The sequence below is a fragment of the Giraffa tippelskirchi genome, chromosome 13, assembly GCF_054371585.1.
Source record: "Giraffa tippelskirchi isolate mGirTip1 chromosome 13, T2T-mGirTip1v1.2.pri, whole genome shotgun sequence".
NCBI lineage: Eukaryota > Metazoa > Chordata > Mammalia > Artiodactyla > Giraffidae > Giraffa > Giraffa tippelskirchi.
The window spans coordinates 91064436-91076362 of record NC_137287.1 but is presented as its reverse complement, the minus strand read 5'-3'; positions in this window follow the sequence as shown (position 1 = coordinate 91076362).

The window sequence follows — 11927 nt, the reverse complement described above, 5'->3', positions numbered from 1 at the left end:
TCCCTCTGCCATAAACACCTGCTACAAGCTACACACTATGTCAGCTACTAAGAGGAATCTCCTGAACAGAGTTTATAATCTAGCAATAGACAAGACTCTGAGCAGTTTTGTAATGCTGTATAACAGCTACTATTTTTGATATATAAAAAAGACATATGATAACAAAAATGAGAGAAAAATTAGTTTTGATAGATCAGGAGCAAAGGATTTTCCAGACCAGGGGACATTTAGACTTGGCTTTGAAGGATGAGTAAGAGTTTGCCAGGTGAGGAGAAGGGTGGAAATTAGGCCAAGCTTGACAGAGCAGCCACTAGCAGAGAGAGCCAGTGAATGTTCTTATACATGAGAGGCCATAATCAGATTTTCATTTTAGAAATATAAGTCTGGCAACTGATGGAGGATGGATAAGGAGAGCCACACTGAAGTTGGGAGAGTCATTTCCGATGGCCAAGTTAAAAGACACTGAGGACTAGAGCTAAACCAGTGGAGAGAGATAGATGTGCGAGCTATCTCAGAACTAAAATCAGCAGACTTTGCAATTGTGACCAACACTATTATTTACCTACCAACACCATTTCCCCTTCTCCCTTGGGTCAGAACCTGAATTTGGCTGAATGAATGTGTCCACCCCCAGGAATGGATCTTTATTGGTCTGTACCAATCTAACACACTTTCCAGTAGCCTTTGCAGTTAGGAATGGCCATGTGACCAGTTCTAGCCAATGAAGCCTAAAGAAAAGTATACTGTGCAGATTTCTAGGAAAGCTTTCTCTATCCTGATAAATGGGATATGCAGCTGGCTTCACCATTCCTGTTTTTCCTGTCTTGAATGTGGATGTGATGCCTGGAGGTACAGCAGCCCTCTTGAAACCTGAAGGAAACAAGTCTCAGGATGAAAAGATACCCTAAAAATGTTGGGGCCTAAAAACAGGAGTTCATGCCATTATCAGCTAAAGGTACACCAACAGCTGCCTAATTCTGGACTTTCTGTTATGTGAGAAAAAATAAACAAATGTGTTTAAGTCCCTATCATGTAGGTTTTCTACAACTTTCAGCTGAATATATTCCCAGCTGATTGTGGTAAACAGTAAGTAAACAAGTGAATTTGTAGAGGACTGGAGCAGAGCACCAAGCTTGACCTACAGTTTCTAACTTTGCTAGTTGGGGGGATGGAAACCCAGTTGATTAATAAAGAATACTGGAGGGAGAGAAGGCATAGATAATAATCAGTGGACACAGAAAATGATTGGGTGAGCCTAATATCTCAGTCACTCCTGGTACGATGTGATTCTATGAAGTATGTGTGGATCTTTGCAGTGGTGCATCCTCAAAACTCCCCTTTGGAAATTTGTAGCAAAGCCTCATTCACTTTATTTGGGATATCCTGACTGTGGATGAATCTTCATTGTTTTCATGGGGATTCAGCTTTTGGAAATATCTAAAACTAAATAAGGTGAGTTATGAGATTTTGATAAAATATTTTTGTGAATGCTCTAGTAAATAAAAGTAATCTTGTTGATTGTTTTCTATGCATATCATAGTCCTTCTAAAAGCAATTCTACAACAAGATACAGAAATGTTTTCAACTATGTATGAAAGCATCATTTACAAAAGGACACCACCTACCAAGTAACTTCACTCAAGACAAACTCTTGCCAGATTTTTTTTTTTTAATTACACTCAGGAGTTGGTGATCCAAACATCCTCTTAAATAAAACAGGCAGGTATTTTACATTTTTTCCATACTCCTAAAAAAAAGAAATGATCTCAGAGTTCTAATCTTGGGTTCTTCCTCAGACTTAATTTATGAAATTAATCCTAATTCCCCCAAGCAATAAAACAGAAACAGCAAATGCCTCCCATCAAAAGGAATGTGGTGAACAAGAATTAGTCATCAACTTCCTAGAATTTAGCGTATCTCTCCTAGTTTACATAAATACTTGGCATAATTAACAATCACCAATAAAATGGTTTTGTTATTAATATATTATTCAGTATTGATCATCAAATACTTAGGGCTTCCCAGGTAGTGCAGTGGTAAAGAATCTGCCTGCCAAACTCAGGAGACACAAGTTCAATCCCTGGGTCAGGAAGAGCCCCTGGAGTAGAAAATGGCAACCTACTCCAGTATTCTTGTCTGGAAAATTCCATTGACAGAAGAGGCTGGTGGGCCGCAGTCCATGGGGTCACAAAGAGTATTATCTATATTCTTTTTTGCAATAATAGAAAGGCAGCACTGTTAAAATCTGCTTTTCAAACAAATACCTAATGTTCCCACTTTCTGAAAACACTGAGCTGTACAGCTTCTTTTTTCTCAATCCTCCTCAGCACCTACCCTTAGCTCATGATTTGTAATGTAATGACCTGTACATTACTGGGCACAGTGAAGTCATCAGAAGGGAGCAGTCTCATCTTTTCACTCCACATCCTTCCTCACCACGTTCTTCTTCCCTCCTGTCCCGGTGAGAACGGTGCTCAGTCTCGAGCCTTTGAGTAGTGTCCCCTTGTGACCTGCGAAGAACTCGATTCCTAAAGTTTGCTCTTCTCTCTTTCACATCATTCACCGCTCCCCATCTCGTGGTACACTCCCAGCCAGCCTGCAAACATGTTCTGATCTGTGGGGGTTTAAATCATAGCTGCAAGTTCTCTGACTGTCCTTCCACTAAAGGGCAGGAACTATGTCCCACCCTTTAATCTGGTCGGGCTTCTAGCTAGATTGATCAATAGAGTACAGCTGCAGTGATATTTTTTGACTCCTAAACATTAGTCATAAAAGGCCAAGTAGCTTCTATCTTGTCATGGGACACTCCCTCTTGGAGCTCGGAGGCCATCATACTAGAGAGGCCACAATCAGGCACTCCAGCTGACAGGCGAGTGGAGCCCAGCCTTTCAGCCATACCCACCAGATGCCAGACCTGTGAGTGAAGCCATCTTGAACCCTCAAAACCAACCTCTTCAACAGCTGAATACTACCAATGACTCCAGTCAATACAAACTTGAGCAAAAGAATCATTCAGCCAAGCTATGACCAAGTTCCTGGCCCACAATAATCATGGAATAGAATATAAGGATTATTGCTAAAGCCACTAGTTTTAGGGTACTTGCTAGGCAGCCATTGAAAACTACAATATTTGCAACTTTAAAGAGTTTTAACTCCACCTTACCCCATTTTTCTGCTGCTTCTCACAGCAAAATTTCTCCCAAGCGTTCAGTTCAGCTCAGTAGCTCAGTTGTGTCTGACTATTTGCGACCCCATCAACCGCAGCACGCCAGGCCTCCCTGTCCATCACCAACCCCCTGAGTCCACCCAAACCCATGTCCATTGAGTCAGTGATGCCATCCAACCATCTCATCCTCTGTCATCCCCTTCTCCTCCCGCCCTCAACCTTTCCCAGCATCACGGTGTTTTCCAATGAGTCAGCTCTTCGCATCAGGTGGCCAAAGTATTGAAGTTTCAGCTTCAATATCAGTCTTTCCAATGAATATTCAGTCCTTTAGGATGGACTGGTTGGATCTCCTTGCAGTCCAAGGGACTCTCAAGAGTCTTCTCCAACACCACAGTTCAAAAGCATCAATTCTTCGGCGCTGAGCTTTCTTCACCGTCCAAATCTCACATCCATACATGACCACTGGAAAAACCATAGCCTTGACTAGATGGATCTTTGTTGGCAAAGTAATGTCTCTGCTTTTTAATATGCTGTCTACTGTTGCTGCTAAGTCGCGTCAGTCGTGTCCGACTCTGTGCAACCCCATGGACTGCAGCCTACCAGGCTCCTCTGTCCATGGGATTTTCCAGGCAAGAGTACTGGAGTGGGATGCCATTGCCTTCTAGGTTGGTCATAACTTTCCTTCCAAGGAGTAAGCGTCTTTTAATTTCATGGCTGCAATCACCATCTGCCGTGATCTTGGAGCCCAGAAAAATAAAATCAGCCACTGTTTCCACTGTTTCCCGATCTATCTGCCATGAAGTGATGGGACCGGATGCCATGATCTTAGTTTTCTGAATGTTGAGTTTTAAGCCAACTTTTTCACTCTCCTCTTTCACTTTCATCAAGAGGCTTTTTAGTTCTTCTTCGCTTTCTGCCATAAGGGTGGTGTCATCTGCATATCTGAGGTTGTTGATATTTCTCCCAGCAATCTTGATTCCAGCTTGTGCTTCCTCCAGCCCAGCATTTCTCATGATGTACTCTGCATATAAGTTAAATAGGCAGGGTGATAATATACAGCCTTGACGTACTCCTTTTCTTATTTGCAACCAGTCTGTTGTTCCATGTCCAGTTCTAACTGTTGCTTCCTGACCTGCATACAGGTTTCTCAAGAGGTAGGTCAGGTGGTCTGGTATTCCCATCTCTTTCAGAATTTTCCACAGTGTATTGTGATCCACACAGTCAAAGGCTTTGGCATAGTCAATAAAGCAGAAGTAGATGTTTTTCTGGAACTCTCTTGCTTTTTCGATGATCCATCGGATGTTGGCAATTTGATCTCTGGTTCCTCTGCCTTTTTTATTTTTATTTTTTTAATAAATTTATTTATTTTAGATGGGGGCTAATTACTTTACAATATGGTAGTGGCTTTTGCCATACACCTCTGCCTTTTTTAAATCCAGCTTGAACATCTGGAAGTTCACGGTTCACGTATTGCTGAAGCCTGGCTTGGAGAATTTTAAGCATTACTTTACTAATGTGTGAGATGAGTGCAATTGTGTGGTAGTTTGAGCATTCTTTGGCATTGCCTTTCTTTGGGATTGGAATGAAAACTGACCTTTTCCAGTCCTGTGGCCACTGCTGAGTCTGAGTTTTCCAGATTTGCTGACATATTGAGTGCAGCACTTTCACAGCTTCATCTTTCAGGATTGAAATAGTTCAACTGGAATTCCATCACCTCCACTAGCTTTGTTCGTAGTGATGCTTCCTAAAGCCCACTTGACTTCACATTCCAGGATTGGCTCTAGGTGAGTGATCACACCATTGTGATTATCTGGGTAATGAAGATCTTTTTTGTACAATTCTTCTGTGTATTCTTGCCACCTCTTCTTAATATCTTCCGCTTCTGTTAGGTCCCTACCATTTCTGTCCTTTATTGAGCCCATCTTTGCATGAAATTTTCCTTTGCTATCTCTAATTTTCTTGAAGCAATCTCTAGTCTTTCCCATTCTATTGTTTTCCTCTATTTCTTTGCATTGATCACTGAGGAAGGCTTTCTTATCTCTCCTTGCTATTCTTTGGAACTCTGCATTCAGATGGGAATATCTTTCCTTTTCTCCTTTGCTTTTCACTTCCCATCTTTTCACAGCTATTTGTAAGGCCTCCTCAGACAGCCATTTTGCTCTTTTGCATTTCTTTTTCTTGGGGATGGTCTTGATTCCTGTCTCCTGTACAATGTCACGAACCTCCATCCATAGTTTATCAGGCACTCTGTCTATCAGATCTAGTCCTTTAAATCTATTTCTCACTTCTACTGTATAATCATAAGGGATTTGATTTAGGTCATACCTGAATGGTCTAGTGGTTTTCTCCACTTTCTTCAATTTCAGTGTGAATTTGGCAACAAGGAGTTCATGATCTGAGCCACAGTCAGCTCCCAAGTGTTAAGAAGGCTAAACCCTCTTTCTTGCACGTTAACTTTTTCCTCTCTGGCTTCTGTCCCTTTCTCCCCACCTCAAACTCTGCTCTCACCCAGGTCATGTTCTCCCCTTATTCGGTCTCTCCAAGCCTGACTGGTTGTGCCCTCCTCACCAAAACTCTGATAATACCAAACTTTCCTGAGTTTTCTTCTCCTCCCTTGCTGATCCTTCTCAGCCAGCTAGGTTGCCTCCACCTTCACATGCTGGTAACTGAGTCCCCTCCTTTTCTCTCTGCACACATTCCCTGGGAAGCCTCAACCAGGCTACCGGCTTTAAGCACCATCTCTATGTGGTGACACCTCCAGAGTGTAGCTCTCCCGCTCTGCCCTCCCCTCAGAATCCCATAGTCGGATGTAGCTCTGGAAGTCCAGCAGACATCTCAAACTTAGTATGGCCCAAACAGAGCCTGTGATTTTCCTACTCTGAATCTCTTGTTCTCTGAGTGTTCTCTTTCCCAGTAAATGGCATCTCAACCCATTCAGTCCTCAGGCCAAAAGCCTGCATGCATGCTAAGTTGCTTCAGTCGTGTCTGACTCTGTGTGACCCTATGGACCGTAGCCCTCCAGGCTCCTCTGTCCAGGGGATTCTCTAGGCAAAAATACTGTAGAGGGTTGCCATGCCCTCCTCCAAGGGATCTTCCCGACCCAGGGATAGAACACAGATCTCTTACATCTCCTACATTTGCAGACAGGTCCTTTACCACTAGCACTACCGGCAGGTCATCCTTAATATCTTCTTTTCTCTCCCTCATATATCAGTTTCCTACAGCTACTATAACAAATTGCCACAACCTCAGTGATTTAAAACAACACATGTAATATTAATCTGTAAAAAGGAATGAAAATTTTTTAAAAAGGAATGAAATTTTTATGTGTGTTACAACATGATGGACCTTGAATATGTTATGCTTTAGTGAAATAAGCCAGGATAGAAGGACAAATATTGTATGACTCCACTTACAGGAAGTATCTAGAATAGACAAATACCGACACGAAAAGTAGAATAGAGGTTACCAGGAGTTGGGGAGAGTGGGGAATGAGGAGTTACTATTTAATGGGTTCAGAGTTTTTGTTGAGATGATGAAGGTTTTTTAAGCCAAAGATAGTGGTGATGGTTATACAACACTGTGAATGTATTTAATGCTACTGGTTTGTACACTTAATGAATAGTTAAAATGATAAATTTTAAGTTACATAAATTTTACCACAAAAAAATAAAATAAAATAAAATATACATGTGTTCTCTCAGAATTCTTGAGGTGAGAATTCTGAAGACAGATTCACTGAGCCAAAATCGAAGTGTCAGCTGGACTGTGCTTCTCCAGAGCGATTAGGAGGGGATCCACTCCCTTGCCTTTTCCCGTCTCTAAAGCTGCATATCTCAAGCCAGCAGTGGAGCATCTTTCTTCAGTTTCCACTTTGCCTTCTTCTTTGCAGCAAAATCTCTCTCTGCCTCCATCTTCTAAATAAATAAATAAAGATACTTGTGATTACATTCAGGGCCCATCCACATAATCCAGGCTAATCTCACCTTCAAGATCCATTACTTTAACCACACTTGCAAAGTTCCTTTTGCTATATTAAGTAACATCTATAGGTTCTCAGCCAAGATGAATTCTGGCAACAAGGTTTCTGGGAAATTGGTCATCTTCTCCCTCCTTTTGGCCCCTCCTGAATTCTACTAGTTAGTCTTCCAATGGCAGCATCAAGTTCCTTATTGGGACCTCCTGTTCTGAGACAACTCAAGCAAGCAGTTATCATTGTAACCCTAACCCTGGCCACAGAGAGCATTTTGCTCAACAGTTCCCTAGCAGCTTTGCTTTTGCCTACAACAAAGCAAAGATAGTGACCTTTCAACATACCAAGCAGACCATGTGCAATTTATTTGCACGATACTGTCCCTGCCTTCCTCTCCCCTCCCCTACATCCCTACAGACACAAAGATCTGCTTTCTGTGACTCAAACCCAGCAGGCCCTTCCCTGAAGGCTTTTCCCTGGAACATTATTCCTGTGGCTCTTGGCATGATAGCTCCCTCTCATCCCTGGGACTCAGTTCAAATGAAGCAACCCCTCTTGATGACCATCTCTACTCTCCTCCCTGATTCCTTTACATTATAAAGGAATGTAACAGTCACCAGCCTGTTTATTTCCTTTATAGCTCTTACTGCAATCTGTAATTACCTTATCCATGAATTTGCATGTTTTCTATACTTCCCAATAGGATGAAAGTTTCCAAAAGAAGAGACTATATCTGTTCCAGCGTTTTGAATAGTGGTTAGTGTAGAGCAGAAGCTCAGTGTGTTGAACGAATTAATGAACAAATGAAATTGACATCATAACCAAGGTCTGTATTAACCAAAATAGATAAAAATATGCTGCAGTAGTAACAAGCAACCTAAAACTACAAAGTTTATTTCTCACACTATACATACATATGTTCAACCTCAGGAGAACTCTGGTCTTCCTAGGGGCCAGGCTGATGAGGCAGCCACCTCCCAAGCAGTGTCAACTGCAAGAGGGGAAGAGAGAACTCCTTGAAAAGTCTCACTACAGTAGTTAAATGCATTGCCTAGAAGTGACACACATTGCTTCCTGTTACAACCCACTGACTGGAACAAAACATGGAAACATGGTCCCACTCAACCACAAAGGGCCAGGAGTAAAATCTTACCAAGTGGCCAGAGGGAGAGAACCTGAAATATGTGGCTAATAGCACTAATGACTACCTCAGGGCCTTTTACAAAATGACCCAAGAAACCTTCCACTCTCTCTCCCTATAAGCCTCCTCCCTGGCTCTTGCAATCCTCCTGCCATACTGGGTTTCCCCTTCCCTCAAAACACCAAGCCTTGTCAAAACTCCATTTCTTTGCACATACTGGGCCCTCTGCCTCGGATGTTCTTCAGAGTTAACTGCTATAGCCCATCATATGACTATACCTTGATTTATGTATCTATTCTCCAATTTTTTATGTGTGTATCACAACAAACTGTGGAAAATTCTTCAAGAGATGGAAATACCAGACCACCTTACCTGCTTCCTGAGAAATCTGTACGCAAGTCAAGAAGCAAAAGTTAAAACTGGACATGGAACAACAGACTGGTTCCAAATCAGGAAAGTAGTATGTCAAGGCTGCATATTGTTACCCTGCTTATTTAACTGATATGCAGAGTACAATCATGCAAAATGCCAGGCTGGATGAAGCACAAGCTGAAATCAAGATTGCCAGGAGAAATATCAATAACCTCAGATACACAGATAACACCCCCCTTATGGCAGAAAGCAAAGAAGAACTGAAGAGCCTCTTGATGAAAGTAAAAGAATAAAAAAGTTGGCTTAAAACTCAACATTCAGAAAACTAAGATCATGGCATCCGGTCCCATCACTTCATGGCAAATAGATGGGGAAACAATGGAAACAGTGACAGACTTTATTTTTGGAGGCTCCAAAATCACTACAGATGGTGACTACAGCCATGAAATTAAAAGAAGCTTGCCCCTTGGAAGAAAAGCTATGACCAACCTAGACAGCATATTAAAAAGCAGAGACATTACTTTGCCAACAAAGGTCCGTCTAGTCAAGGCTATGGTTTTTCCAGTGGTCATGTATGGATGTGAGAGTTGGACTGTGAAGAAAGCTGAGCGCCAAAGAATTGATGCTTTTGAAATGTGGTGTTGGAGAAGACTCTTGAGAGTCCCTTGGACTGCAAGGAGATCCAACCAGTCCATCCTAAAGGAAATCAGTCCTGAATATTCATTGGAAGGACGGATGCTGAAGCTGAAACTCCAATAATTTGGCCACTTGATATGAAGAACTGACTCACTGGAAAAGACCCTGATACTGGGAAAGATTGAAGGCGGGAGGAGAAGGGGATGACAGAGGATGAGATGGTTGGATGGCATCACCAATTCAATGGACATGAGTTTGAGCAAGCTTTGGGATTTGGTGATGGACAGGGAAGCCTGGCATGCTGCAGTCCATGGGGTCACAAAGAGCTGGACACAACTGAGCGACTAAACTGAACTGAACTTTCTTATTTGTATCATTTGGGCTGTTTTCAGCTCAGGGCTTTTGAATAAAGCTGTTATATACATTCTTTTGGTGGATATATACACTCATTTCTCTTTAATATTAACCCAAGATTGCAACTTCTGAGTCACCAGGTAGATGTACACTTGACGTTCACAGATCGATAGTACCAGTTTTCCAAAATAGCTCTACCACCTTACACTCTCATCTGCAGAGTTCTAGCTACTCCACATCTTCCCCAAAACTTGGTACCTTCAATCTTTTTCATTTTGGCCATCCTGGTTGGTGCCTGCTAGTATCTCATTGTAGCTTAAATTTGTGTTTCCACGGTGACTAATGATATTGAGCATACGCTCATATACTTATTGGATGGCATGCATTACTTCATTCCACAAAATGGTACTGAACATCCACATTGCATGTGCATGTGGCTATAGAAATGGGAATAAATAACATTCAGGCTCCATGAAATCCTATTATCATTGCCTTGTTTGTGCAGCTTGAACATTGTTGCTTCTGGAAGAATTTTATTCAACATATTAAAAATCTAAATAAATATACAGGCAAACCCTGACAGTCCTTCTATGGAAAATCCTAAATTAGGAAATATAACTGATTAGAAACAGAAGGAGATGCAGTTAATAAACCCTTATTCATTCAGCAAATATTTCTTAAGCATATATGTGTGCAGGTACTGCCAGACCCTGAAAACAGCAAGGAAGAGGCTGGACACCACCAGAGCTAACAGAGCTTGCAATTCAGCCCTCTGTGACTGGGGTGGTGCACTCACACTCTGCAGGATTGTATTCTGTCCTCTGCCCCTTCTAGTCTGGGAAGTGCGTGAGGATAGAGTCCCATGTCCTGTTCATCTCTGAGTCACCATTTTATATCCTGAGCACCTCAGGCAAGTGCTGCCATGTTCTGAGGATAGTTTTTGTTGTTGTTCAGTCACTAAGTCGTGTCTGACTCTGCAAACCCATGGAGTACAGCGCCCCAGGCTTCCCTGTCCTTCACTGTCTCAAACATGTGTTGAATTGCTAAGCCTGAACCAATTAATTTACTTCAAAATATGAGACAGGTCTTCCCTGGTGACCCTGGTAAAGAATCCTCCTGCCAGTGCAAGGGACATGGGTTTGATCCCTGATCCCAGAAGATCCCACATGCCACAGAGCAACTAATCCTGTGTACCACAACTATTGAGCACGTGCTCTAGAGCCTGGGAGCCACAACTGAGCCCATATGCCCCAGAGCCTGTGCTCTGCAACAAGAAAAACCACTGCAATAAGATGCCTGTGCATTGTAATGAAGAGTAGCCCCTGCAACTAGAGAAAGCCTGTGCAGCAACAAAGACCCAGCACAACCAAAAGTAAATAAATAAATAAAATTCAGCATTGGGAGTAGAAAGAAAATATATGAGACATGTAGAAGCTTAAGGATGCAGACACTGTACCCAATCAAATATTAGCACTGTTATGATGCAAACCCAGTATCCTGTCCCACCTTAAAGAACTTTTTACTTGTGTATTGCCTCTGAAAGTGAAAATGTTAGTCACTCAGTCGTGTCCAACTCTTTGCACTCTCATGGACTGTAGCCTGTCAGGCTCTTCTATCCATGGAATTCTCCAGGCAAGAATACTGGAGTGGGTAACCATTCCCTTCTCCAGGGGATCTTCCTGACCCAGGGATCGGGCCCAGGTCTCCTGTATTGCAGGCAGATTCTTTATCATCTGAGTTACCAGGGCAGCTCATGCCTCTGGGCTGTGGTAAATTCCAGAATGTGTTTTATAAAAACAGCCTAGGGACTTCCCTGTTGGCCCAGTGGTTAAGAATTCACCTTGCAATGCAGAGGACACAAGTTCAATCCCTGATGGGGAAACTAACATCACATGCCTTGGAGCAACCAAGCCCACACACCACAACTAGATTCTATGTGCTGCAATGAACATCCCATGTGCTGCAACAAAGACTCTAGTGCAGACAAATAAATTAATTTAAAAAACAAATAGCCCATGTACTACCTTATCCCACTTCCTACAGCCTCATACAAAATAAAGTGGCAGATTAGAGCCTCATTTTTCAATTTTTTTCTCTTCCACTACAAATTTTAACAGGATCTCAAATGGTAATTTTTTTTCATTCTAAGCACCCTACAAATCCTCACAGTTAAAATTTCACTGTCACTGAGTGATGTGTCAATAGAAAAATAAACATGAGTCTCAACCCGTTACTATTTCATTCCATCAAGTTCAGAACAGCCACGTCAGCGGAGCCCCCACCTC